Source organism: Spodoptera frugiperda, chromosome 25 (genome assembly GCF_023101765.2).
Source record: "Spodoptera frugiperda isolate SF20-4 chromosome 25, AGI-APGP_CSIRO_Sfru_2.0, whole genome shotgun sequence".
In the NCBI taxonomy this organism is placed as follows: Eukaryota; Metazoa; Arthropoda; class Insecta; order Lepidoptera; family Noctuidae; genus Spodoptera; species Spodoptera frugiperda.
The window spans coordinates 20094910-20109053 of NC_064236.1; the positions used below are offsets into that span (position 1 = coordinate 20094910).

Below are 14144 nucleotides of genomic sequence, written 5' to 3' on the forward strand. Positions count from 1 at the left end.
TATATATCAATGAATCATTTATTTTAATTTCCTTCATAACCATTAATAGTGCATCAATATCACATGCAAAATCATCATTATCTGGCAAATCAGGTTTATTAGCAATCAAATTAAAAAATGAGTGAAATGATTTATTAAAATCGTCCTCACAGTTGGCTCTAACAGAATGAACAGAATTAAAATTATTAATCAGCAATGTTTTATAAGTATTCATAAATTGATTACAATTGAGATTAATATTACGTGCACTATTACTAATACCACTAAAAAGTTTTCCAACGGATTCTGATTAAAGTTTCTAGGGAGCAAATTTTTTATTTTATAATCAACATTCAAATACAACCATATTTCCTTTAAAGTTTTTATATGATGTATCCAATTTTTGATTGAAGGAATCGAGTCATGCTTAATCAATACAGAATCATTTCTTCCAACTACTGATTCAAATCCACTGTTGGAAATAAACATAACTCACCAGAGTTATGTTTTAAGCACTGCTTATATCTCTTAGACGATCCTTCATAAGAATTACTCTTTGAAGGATCAACTTCAGATTCTTCTGACTTCAATAGCGAAACAAATAATAGTCGTCGAGGACGCAAGAGATCACGAAAAATTGAGAAGTGGCAGCAAGTGCGATCGAAGCAACTCCGCAATAGAGGCAAATCGTATGTCTCGATGTCAAAAAGACGTAAAACTATTCCAGCTCGATTTATAAAAGACGCATGTAACGAAAACTGTAAATTAAAGTGTAAAGATAAGATCGATGATGAGGGGAGATACCATTTATTTAGCTCCTTTTGGGACCTAGGGAACTTAGTTGCACAGAGGGCCTATTTACGAACGTGTATGGAAGATATTACCCCTAAATATAAATACACTAATTCTCAAAATCCCACACGTCCAAACAAAGCTTTTTATTTTATTTTAAATGATAATAAAATAAGAGTATGTAAGACTTTTTTTTAAAATACACTGTCTATATCCGAAAGAATGATTTTCACGGTGCAATCTAGAATGAACGATGGTTTTATGCTTGATGACCTAAGAGGGAGACATAATAATCACAACAAACTTAATCCGCAGTTACTAGATGACATTCGAAAACATATAAATACGATTCCAAAGCTAGAATCACATTATGTTCGAGCTTCAACGTCAAAGCAGTACATTGGCGGTGATAAGACTATTAAGGATTTATAGTTTTATACAATGATTTTGCTGCACAGCAAAGTAATAGTAACAGGGAAGTAGGTAATTATATGGCATATTACAAAATTTTTAACACTGAATTCACTTTGACAGAGCTACTAAATGGAGATAAAAAAGCATATGACAATGTTCACTGTTTCTTTTGGACTGAAGTAGACGTTAAACGAGGTGCTAACGAAATTGGCTCTTGCATTTTTGGGAATATTTACAAAATCTGTGTGCAGAAGATGAAGAACCGAAACAAATTATATTTTACTCAGACAACTGCTGTGGGCAGAATAAAAATAAATATATCGCCACATTATATTTGTATGCCGTAACTAATATTAAATATTTTCAGTATAACACATAAATTTATGATAAGGGGACATACACAGAATGAAGCAGACAGTGTGCACAGCCTAATAGAAAGAGAGGTAAAGAAAAACTTAAAAGCAGGTCCAATTTACAGTCCAGACCAGTATGTTACCCTTATTAAAAATGCAAAAAAAGTAAACCTGCAATAAATGTTCATGAAATGACCTTTGAATCTTTTATCAACTTAAAGTCTCTTCAAGAGCAGTGGGGTTACAACTTTACGAGTACTGTAGACATAGATGGGAAAACCGTAAATTGGAATGATGTAAAGGTTTTGCAGATGGTGAAATCAGAACCATTTCATTTTTATTATAAGACTTCCTACAGTGATACTAATTTTAAACAAGTTGATATAAGAAACAAAAGAAAAAAAATGGACCCAATAACTGCAATTACTCTGGATAAAGCATATAGCCAAAGACAACAGTTAAGTAAAAATAAGAAAAAAGATCTAAAAGAACTACTAACAAAGAAATTGATTCCCTCCTTTTATGCAAGTTTTTATAATTCCATTGTTTAGTATTGATTCTACTTATTTTATTTAAGAATGATAAATACTGTTTTTTTAGAAAGTGTAATAATATTACACACAATTATGTGTATTGCCACAAATTAAGTTCCTTTCTGCCAAAGTATGCTTTTTTTTTAATAAGGTTAGATTGTGGGTGATACTTTTAACTAAGTAATTATTAGCATTTAACAAATCATTTAATTATTTTTGTTTTTTGTATAAAACTAGAAACAAATAATATTTGTAGTCGAAAGGTTAAACTGAAAGAAAGAATTATTATATGATAACTGTCAATTTTTTATGTAAAGTTTACTTTTTTTATTACATTATTATTATGTTAGTACTTAGTTAAAAACTAAGTTTTAAGTTTAAAACTTTTGGAAGTAAATTATTAGACTGATTGTTTTTTAAGCTAAGTTTACTTTGACATAATTACTTAATTAATGTGTTACATTTGAATCTCAGCTTGTGATAATGCATAATGCAAGACTGACTTGCTCATAATTTGATAATTATTTAATGATTATAAAGTATTTAACTGTGAGCTATTATTTTGTTGAAATATTGTGTAAAACTTAGGTAGTGATTATTTGTTTTTTTTTTAATTAGATATTTTTAACTATTTCAATTTAAAAATTGAAAATATTTGTACTAGATTGCCTATAATCTAGGTCCAAAAGGGAATCATCAACATTAAAATTTGTGTGGTAATTAATAATAAATATCTAACATTATTTAATAAAAATATAATAATTTTTTGTATTTCTTTTTTTACAAAATGATGCAATAATACATAAGCCAATATTATCATATTTTGATTAATAATAAAACGAAGTATTTTGGAATATATTTTAATATCTCTTGCTAATTTATACAAAAGAGAATTATTTAGAACTGTTGCATGTCTTTTTCGTCTACTAACTAGATTTTTTTTGCATAAACTGATTTAACTCAAAACCTTTTTTTTGCTTCAATTTTTTTAAGGTATAATAGATAATTAAGATAAACGTAATCATTTATATTAAAAGACCATAGTTTTGTCAATTAAAATCAGTAGTTAAATTATCGAAACACTAGTAAGTGGTTACTAGTACTTTTCAAAGACAAGTCGGAATAAGTTGAAAACTTTAATCGCTGATTCCCATAAGTTGTAGTTTTTGAGTTACATCTTTTTATTTTTAAGGGTGCGATATGTACGTGCTTGCTATCATGGCGCAGTGAGACACAGCTGTCAACACTTGACGCAAAAAAATCGAGAGCAGTCACCATTTGCCGTAAATGGCAGGTTTAAAAGAGATTTCAAATTATTTAGGCAATCTTATTTTGTACAGCCTCAGAAAGTTTAATGAAATATTTTAAGGTGACTGCTGCTCTCAAAAATAGATTTTATCCTCCCATAACGGACAGAATAGCCAGGGGCTCTACCATTAATCAAATTAATATAAATATGAATAGATATAGCATATTAGGTCATTTTTTGTTAACAATGTATATAAGGTTGATTTTGAATCAATAACTGTTCAAAATGATAATCTAAATGAATTTCCCCAGTTGTTATAATGATTTATTAATTCTTGTACTTAGGTATCAATTAAATCAGGCACGGTCTTATTTATGTGAACATTATGCGGGGAAATGAATGAAGATGAATAATTTAATAATTATTGAAGATAAATAATTTAATAATTATTCATCTTCAATAATTAGAAGAATGTCATCTAAGAATTGTGCAGGGGGTACGATATTTTCTTGGTATCTTGCCCAACTGAGATACCATATTATGCACATTGTATGCGCACAGCAACCTACGGTCCTTCTACCTACAATGCAATTACAATAATACCCTAATATTGAATCTCGTCCTATTCGACAGCTGTCAACTAAAATGTAAACAAAATAAGTTTTGCGACTTATATGGCGGGATTGTATACGACCCCGCAATAACCATGATAGTCCATTGAAATGTTACAATTTGAGGGCCGAATAATGCATTTTTTAGAGGACGCAATTTTATTTTTTGATCATGTAGGGGGGGTCAATAGAAGCTTAACTTGAAGTTTGTGGGGTCGCCACCCTTGTCCCCCGGCCGCCATCTTGGAAAAAGGGATGGAAACACTTTTTTTGCTATATCTCGGAAATTATGCATCGTAATAAAATTTTTTAAATCATAATTTGTAGAAAATTATTTTGCCTACAAATGTGTTTATATACCTTTTTGCCATAAATTAACAATTAAAGAAGTTTTAAATTCTTAAAAATTCTCTACAACTTTTGTCTAAATTTTTTTTTATATGGTGATCCGTGTGTCTATAAAGTGGACTGTAGTTGTGGCAAATCATATATCGGTCAGACTAAGCGTACTGTGGCTTGTAGAATTTCTGAGCATATCAGAGCGGTGAAAAACAACGACGCACAAAAATCCGCTATAGCTCAACACATCCTGGAGGCTGGATCAAACCACTGGATTGAGTTACATAACCCACAAGTTATCTCGACAGAACGCCACTATATACCTAGACTGGTAAGAGAAGCGATTGAGATAACCAAGTACAAAAACTTCAACCGGGAGGATGGGTTTCAACTGTCGAGGGCTTGGAATCCAGTGGTCCAAATGTGTAAAACCCGCAGAAGTGCCAAGAAAGAAAAAAGTTCGCGAGCGGACACAGTGAGTTTTGTGTGTCGAGAATTAAACCGAGATACAAGTGACAATGGTAGTGGTGTTAGTGACGTCAGCAAGAAACGAACGAGAAAGCGGGTAGACCGATTTGTCTGCTCGTGAACACCCACCCGCATTTACTCCAGTTAGTCCGTGATCATGGCGCTTGCAACAGTGCCGAAATATCGGAAACTCACCAAATTCAATAAACATGGTAAATATCCCGTCATAAGTTCTAATTATACTATTTTACTTATAACTTCTTTAATTGTTAATTTAGGGCAAAAGGGTATATAAACACATTTGTAGTTAAAATAATTTTCTACAAATTATGATTTTAAAATTTTTATTACGATGCATAGTTTCCGAGATATAGCAAAAAAAGTGTTTCCATCCCTTTTTCCAAGATGGCGGCCGGGGGACAAGGGTGGCGACCCCACAAACTTCAAGTTAAGCTTCTATTGACCCCCCTATATGACCAAAAAATAAAATTGCGTCCTCTAAAAAATGTAAAGCTCATGTAACATTTCAATGGACTATGAAGTATTTGAAGCCGACAGCTGTCGAAGAAGGCTGTTGTCTACCTCCCTGCACACTTCTATGATGAACCCATCATTTCCCCGCATATGTTCACCAAAATAGGACCGTGCCTGCTTTAATTGATAAGTACCCAAGAATACAAGAATTAATTCATCATATGACAACTGGGGAAATTCATTTAGATTGTCATTTTGTACAGTTATTGATTCAAAATCAGCCCTACGTCTATTATATTGATTGTTAACAATAAACTCACCTAATAACAAAATATATTATATCTATTCATATTTATATTAATTTGATTAAGGCGCGGTGAATAGACAACTTTTATGTATTTGAGGGGGTGAAGCAGGTGAAGTGGGTCTCGTGTACTGAGGGGTGCACCGTGCAAATGTCATTGATACGCGTATTCCATTTTATTTAGGAGCGTAATTTCGCTACTATAGTTTCATGGACGATTGGCCCAATGCGTTGCTGTCTAGATTCGCGTTCCGTGATCCTTAAGATCGAATCTCATTACTCGTATTAGTTTTTGTTTTTTTATTTTTTCAATATTATGTTGTATACATTTTTATTTTATTTTTATTTATTTTTTTTGGTTTTTTTTATGACTAAAACCGAAATCGAACAATAATTTACACAAACTTACTACTACTATAGTTTTTGCGCTAGTGACAGTTGCCTGTATGACGTTGACGTCTCTCAGTACCACATGATTAGGGATGGACATTAGAAAGGTCTTTTTTTATCGCTATCGATACTCGCAGCATACATTGAATTCTCTTTAATTTTGTTATTAAAGTGTGTTGTTTAGTTGTGCAGTGTATCTGCGTGTATATAATGTCAATATACAGATACAGATTCAGATGATCCTGAATCAGATAATAATATGAGTTTGGACGAATAATAAGTAAATAATTTTGGTTTTAAGCAAGGAGCGTGTGTGACGTGTCGAAGATCTGACACGTTTGGCTCTCCAGTGCCCCGAACAGTCGCTACAGTCGAAGACAAGTTTTTTACATTCAATATTCTGTACTTAGGGCCTATGCACACCACGTCTTATAAACGGCCGGCGACGCGCGTTTTGGAAACGCGCGTCGCCGGACGTTTTTCTCCTACAGTGCAGTTTGTTGTCGTTTGTATCGATACAAACGCGCGGCACCAGTGCGTGCGTATCGATAACACGCGCGTTTGCATCGCTTCCGCATCGCTACACACGCGTGTCTGTATCGCTACACACGCGTGTCTGTATCGCTACACACGCGCGTCAGGTGTGCAAAGGTCTACAGGCCGCGTCTAACTATCGCGTCTGTAGCGATACAGACGCGATACGCACGCAAGTATCGCGTCAGTATCGCTAAAAACGCGCGTCGACGGCGCGTTTAAAAAACGTGGTGCAAACATAGGCACTTAGAAGCAGTAGGCACTAATCTTTTAAAAACTAAAAAACGGACAGGAGGATATATAAATAAAACACCAATTATGTATAAAACATGTATTATTCATCTTCAATAATTAGGAGAATGTCATCTAAGAATTGTGTAGGGGCGGGGTACGTATATTTTCTTGGTATCTTTCCCAACTGAGATACCATATTATACAGGCTGAGATGCACGCCACTGACGAATAACTGATAAAATCGCCTCATCTTCCAAGACTCTTCTGCCAATAGAGTTACTGCGACCAGTCGCAATCGTACAATCTACACAGCGATCCATGTCGTCAATATCCGATTGATAGGCTTAAACAGTTGTCCAAAATAGAGAGTAAGGTAATTTAGAGATGCAAGATCCGTCAAAAGTCCTTTATAAAGCCGAGGTCGTGGGGTTTAACAATAAAACATGGAAAATACGTGCGCATTTAGAACGAAACACAACAAACAAGTGTCATCTGTCAATCGATGACTGACTGATATCAGACAGAAGTGTTGTAAGAAGTTTAAATCACAGAGTACTTATACGCATAAATGATTAAATAATCATTAATGTTTTATAACTTAATTTAAGTTTTCTCGCTTCCCAGATAGAAACAAGGTACCATATTTTGTGATTTCCTTTAGAAAAATATGACGGTTTTTTTAATATACATTTCAACTAGTTAACTGCTGGGCCCAAAAGTCCCCTTCTCCTTTCAAGAATGGTACGGAACGTTACTGAATGTGTCATCTGCACCATGCTACGCGGTAATAGTATATGAAAAAATTAATTGTATTTACATAACTTTAAATCGATTTCGTACAAAAAAATATACTGACAACCCAACTTAGAAAAAGCTAATTACAAAATAAAATATTACAAACAGCAAAAAGATATGTTAGTGAATGATTATTTTCTGAGCGGCGATTGACACAAACTGACATAGGTCCACCAAGCAGCGCGCCTCAGCGGTCACTGCCGGTCCGCGTAGGAATGAAAGAGAAACGAATAGATGTCATGATCGGACGACGTTTTGTTCGATTCGTTCTGAGATATTTATCATGAATTATATTAATTCTTACAAATATCTCATTTCAATCGACAAATAAATAAGGCAGATCCCTTTATTATTTTAAATTACGTCACTGTTATTAATTTTATTAAGATATGTTCATAAATAATATAGTTACAATGGCTAGAATTTCAATTTAAATGGTTAGTTTATGATTTTTTTTTATCGAGAAAATTTATAGAAATCGTGTTTTGAAGAAGGTGGTCCATTCATAAAAATGATCAAGATTAACATATATTTTTTTTGTTGCTCTAACATGTAAACATTGGGCAAAAAAATCTGTTGAATCAATCCTATTTTGACTATGCACAGCGCCTTAATGATAGCCCCACTGTCTATTCTGTCCGTTATCGGAGGATGAAATCTATTTATGAAAGCAGCAGCCACCTTAAAATCTTTCATTAAACTTTTTGAGACTGTATTAAAATAACATTGCCTAAATAATTTGAAATCTCTTTTAAACCTGCCATTTACAACCTCTACCACCCAACGGCAAATGGTGACTGCTCTTGATTTGTTTGCGTCAAATGTTGACAGCTGTGTTTCACCTTGCGCCATGGTAGCAGGCACGTATGTCCTATATCCACATTGATTTAATAATGGTAATGAATCTCGGAAACCCCTATCCAGTACAAATACATCACCATCTTGAAAAAAATCCCGGAGTGGATTTTCAGTTGAAAATTCATATCTCATGATATCCGAGTCTGACGTGGTTGCTGGATAGGGGCCCAAAACATCAATAATATGGCCATCTGTGCACACCATTAAAAAAGGTTTGGTTAGGTTTCGGTATTTATGCAAACTGTATGTTTTTTTTTTATATAAATAATTGGAACTTTTTTCTACATGGCAGTATGTTCCATCAAATATAACAATGGGCCTAGAATCTCCTTCAAATAAAGCACTAGGTATGGCTAAGTTTTTTTCTTTAATTAGTTCCCTAGTGATGTGTCCTAAACCTAAATGCTGTGGCACAAAATGTTCAATGAATATCTCACGGGCTTGACACAGCCACTTGCTTAGAGTTTTCTTTGATGTTTTAAATAATGTTGCTAATCTTTCATTAGAGTCCCCACTTCTTAATTTTATAAGATAAGCTGCTAGCACTGAAGAACTGTTGCGAATTTCTAACAATTGCGGCACCTCATCAAATATTTGACGGAACTGAGCTTTAGTCAACCCAACCCAAGTATGCACAATATGGTCTTCCATATCACCAATATTTCCAAAGTTCAATAAACTTTCTTTACGGGACTCTTTCAATGTCATCATATCTTGGATATGCCTCGCAGTAAATGTTTGTAAATAAATTATTCCTTAAACTATCAAGGAAATCCCATGCCTCAATGACTAAATGCGTATCACAAAGTCGATTATTTTGTGGCACATAATATTTATACTCATTAAGTAACATTTTTCTTGTTGCTAGAGGAACTCTGTAACGTTCAGGTCTCTGACAACCTTCTATGAAGCAATGTCGCTCTGATTCAACTGCCCGCATGTAATCTGGCAATACAATTGTTGGTTCAGGGTTCTGCCTTCCTGGTTCCACAATTGGGATCACTGGTGAATGTAGTTGCACGTCGTTACCGTGATTTTGTTCTGGTTGAATGGAAACATTTGCGAATTCCAACTGATTTTCATCCAATTGTCCAACAGAAACACAAACTGATGATTGGGCTGGTGGCGGGTTACTCTGTGAGGAAGTTGAGGGACCAGTTCTCATATTAACAGCAGCTTTGTCTGCTAATATCCAACAAGAGTGGCATATACGATCCGCCTCACCCACCTATAAAAAAAAAGTAAAATTATATTATAATACTAGCTGTTCCCTGCGGTTTCACCCCCGCTGCTCGTCCCCTATTGGTAACAGCATGATGTTACCAATAGGGTCTAATAATGTCTACAGCCTTCCTTCCTTCTAAAATAACTTACTGTTTGTGGCAGTATCTACTCTCTGATCACATTATATATCGTAGATTCACGAGCAGAATCATTGCGAAGAAGATGGCTGTACCGCTATGCTAACAGTGAACGACCGCAGCGAACACAAACACTGGAATAGCCAACTTGAGGTGCTGCAATCGCACGTCTCCCAAGAACCACATCTTCGGCCAATTTCCAACATGCTTGGCATACATAGTTCTCACTGGTTACCTGAAATAAGTTAACTATTTAAATCTTGTTCAACCATAAACAAGCTTCGTAACATGTCACTAATCCAAGTGCATGTTCAAACAAATCTCTATGTCCCACCTGAGACCAAAATGGTCCCATCGGGACTCGATGGTTACCCACACTTTTTTATTAGTGAAACGGTCAAACGGCACATTACATAGATTCGTATGTATATTTTGTATAAATATGATTATTAACTAGTGCTATCCAATGAAAAGACAGCAAGACGCCGACGTGGCTTGATAGGCTAAAAGCATGATTTGATTATGTTAAAAAATATTAAAATAGGTAAAAACTTACAGGCTGAGATGCACGCCACTGACGAATAATTGATAAAATCGCCTCATCTTCCAAGACTCTTCTGCCTATAGAATCGCAATCGTGCAATTTACACAGCGGTCCATGTCGTCAATATCCGATCGATTAGCGTAAACAGTTGTCCAAAATAGAGAGCCAGGTAATTAAGAAATGCAAGATCCGTCAAAAGTCCTTTATAAAGCCGAGGTCGTGGGGTTAAACAATAAAATATGGAAAATACGTACGCACTCAGAACGAAACACAACGAACGAGTGTCTTCTGTCAATCGGTGACTGACTGATGTCAGACAGAAGTGTTGACGGAAGGTTTAAACCAAAAAGTACGTAATACATAAATTATTATTTAGTTTTACAACTTAATTTAAGTTTTCTCGCTTCCCAGATAGAAACAAGGAACCATATTTTGTGATTTCCCTTAGAAAAAAATGACGGTTTTTTTTAATATACATTTCACTGTTAACTGTTGGGCCCAAAAGTCCCCTTTTCCTTTCTTAATCAATAATGAAATTGCTTCTCTTTTCTTAGAAGTCACTGACAATGTCATTTCCTTTGTGTTTACTATGAAACCTAAAAAAATAGCAATCTTGGTTGGGACAATGACACTCTTTTCCTTATTTATAATAAAACCTAGGCATTCCAGTAAACTTATGGTCATTTGACAATTTTCTAAACACTCTTGGTAAGAATTACCAATACATATAGTATCATCAAGGTAAATAACTGATTTATACCCTTTACTTCGAAGACAATTTATAACTGGTTTCAGTAACTTAGTGAACGTGAAAGGAGCAGTACTTAGACCAAAAGGCAAACAGTTGAACTCATACAATATATTTTGGAACCAAAATCTTAGGTATTATTTATCTGTACCCATTGGAATCAAGAAATAGGATTCTTTTAGATCAATGGTACACATAAAATTATTTTTTGAAATAAATTTACAAAGAGAAAGGACTCAATCCACAATAAGTTACTTTTGAGATAATTGAGTTTGAAGTTTCAGCTGTCATTTCACTAACAAAAAGTAACATTTTTTAATTGTTTTGCTAGTTATTATAAAGAATACTAGTTATATTTTATGTGCCTATAAATAAAATGGTGCAATTTGCAATAGATTTCGAAATAGTAAGCGAAATGTGGGTTGAGTCCTTACAATTAAACTTATGTTTGTATATATAGTGTTTTTTTTATTTCTCAGAATAGACTTTAAGGTACCCATTGATTAGAAAATAAGTTATTAAACAAAATAAAACAATAATTATTGTAAAAAAATATATTTTCTTTTTGCAGATTTTCATGATATTCATATATTCTTCTGCGGTGTAAACACGCTCGTGATGCTTAAGTTCGTATTCTATCTTACTGAAATCAGTATCATTAGGCAAAAAGGAATGGCCAGACTCTAAATACTTGAAAGATATTGTTTTAAGATTTGGGTGGCTGTTAAGTATGGCCCCCACAGCAATCGCTCCATAGGACTAATTCCTCTACGCCATCCCTCACATGGTTTTTAATGAACTTAATCAGCCACGAGCCAACTTCTAGGGCTCCTCGTCCGGCTTCCCCTTCGACCCAGATATTGCAATATCCTTGATCGTTAGAGCCAACGTGTATCCCTGCGTTATACACCCATAACTGACGTTTGTAAAATACTATGTTTGTAGGTATACGGGGCAATGGTAGAGTTTTTTCTAAATCGTAGGTAAGACATGCAAATTTGGGATCGGTTTTAGCACGCGCCATGTCACTAGACATTTGATTTCGAAGATCTTCCGCTCTCATTTGATGAATATCTCTTTGCTGGATCAACAGTTCCTTTTCTTCGGGTACAGAACACGTCTTAATCTTAAGAGCCAAATAATCACATTTCTTGCAGGTAAATCCTTCTTCAAGGATTTACAGCGGAGATCAAAATCTGTATAAAATATGCGCTTCAGAGTAGCAAAAGACACATATTTCTTCTCGCTGCCGTACACTTTTTTTAATTCTGTAAGATAGATATCGTAAATTTTTTGCACAGTCAAACTAGGTATAGTTTTAAATATTGCGTGCCATTGTTTCGTTCTCTTCTATAATGAGATTCGTATTTTGGGAAGGAATTGATGACATTTCTAATAAAAGCGATATCTTCTTCAGAGGTTTTATTCCAACCACCTTGTTTTTGACCCCTCTTATCATTATAAGTATCATCTATTTGCTTTTTGGTCAAACATACGTCAATTTTTTTAGATGATATTTGAAAATTTTTCAGGAACATTTGCTTACAAACGACATTCCCACAAATATAATAATTTCTTCTGTATTGTCTAGGTTTTGTAATTCCGGTTTTACTTTTAGTTAAGGTATATGTTCGAGCTTTTTCAGATTCCTGGACATTATTTAAAATGAATAAAAGCTTAGCTTCGTATGATCCCAATGTTACAAACTTAACAAACTCTTTTTTCGTATTTCCGTTGAAACCAGTAAGTGACAGCGATGTTGGCAAGTGCACGTATAATCGTAGAATTCTTTCGATCTTACTATTTTGTCTTTGATATGATATGGTAAATTCATGTATTTCCTATCCTTCTTCTCAGATAGACAATACTCTGTGTGTTTTCTTTTGCGTCCACGTTTCGAGCGACCCGTAGTTTGTGGTGCGTCATTGCTAGTAATAGGATGAGCAGCTCTAACTTCAGGTTGCACAGCTTCAACAGTAACAGCGCCTTGACACATTGAAATTATTTCATCAACCGTTTTGTCGGTACGAACAGCATTTTCAACAATGGGCGGGCTTTTACTTTGTGGCATTGGTAGGGTTTCACAAGTTCTAGTTTGATTATCTTGCACCGCAGCAACATGACTATTTTGAATTAGACCCTCTGTTATTGTTTCGTTCTCCAAACTGTCGCTCTCGGAAATCACAACATTCTTCCTTCTATTTTGCTTTACCGATGAATGCGAAGCATCAGTTTCTGCTCCACTATCAGGAACATAATCTGAATCTGTATCAGCGTCAAAATCTCCATCTTCTTTAAGGTCACTATAACTACCTCCATTACTTTGGCGTATTTTTGAGTCAGTATACTCTAGTGCAACTGGTGATAAATCATAGCTTAGGGTTTCAAACAGCTCTAATGTACTCGGCGACATTGGTGGTATTGGAGAATAATTGTTATTATCAGCTTCTTTCCGTGTAGCAAGAGGAGTTAGCGGAGAATATGCAGGAGCAGCTGGTGATTTAACACCTGATGACCTGATAACAACCATTATAAGAGAGTATTAGAGTTATAGCAGTCTAAGTATGTTTATTTTCTTACGTGTTTGATTAAAGAAGAATATAAAATAAGAGTCACTCTTTTTTAACTTACTTGTGGCTGTGGGTTTTTGTATAGTCACAAGTGGAGTTAGTGGAGAGTAGGCTGGAGCAGCTGGAGACTCAACATCTGATAGAAAAATAGATAAAGAGGTATAGAAAAGTAAAGGACATGGCCAATTTCTGTATGGGCGTTGGCATTGTTATCAAATACAATGTACATCAATGATTTTTGGTGATTAATATTCGTGAATATTGGCATATTAAATTGCAATAAATAAAACACTCGAGGAACTTGTCATTACAACAGACTAAGCGTAAACAGATTCACAAGACCTTTATTCAAATTGCTGGCAATAAGTGCATAGGATAGTATTTGCTATTGAAAACTATAAGGCGCATTAAAATAGTTACAGCTGTTGTGAATTAGGTACATATAACAGAGCGGCTAGGTGCTGAAGTGATACGTTACGTACAAATTATTAAGCATTCAAAACAAAGTAGGTACCTGATTACTTGAATTAAGATTGTTTTCCTACCTACTTGAAGAATTATTAACATCATATTAATTTCGAATTATGATTAAAC

The 14144-nt window shown here is 34.5% G+C and overlaps 1 long non-coding RNA gene and 1 pseudogene across 1 annotated transcript; one reads left to right on the forward strand and one right to left on the reverse strand.

Moving 5' to 3' along the window:
- Positions 1–1203: 1203 nt before the first annotated feature.
- On the forward strand, positions 1204–8083 carry LOC126912448 (uncharacterized). The gene is made up of 2 exons (XR_007707168.1): positions 1204–4032; positions 5281–8083. It is a non-coding gene; the product is annotated as an uncharacterized LOC126912448 (long non-coding RNA).
- On the reverse strand, positions 8084–14123 carry LOC126912439 (uncharacterized; annotated as a pseudogene).
- Between the last annotated feature and the right edge of the window lie 21 nt (positions 14124–14144).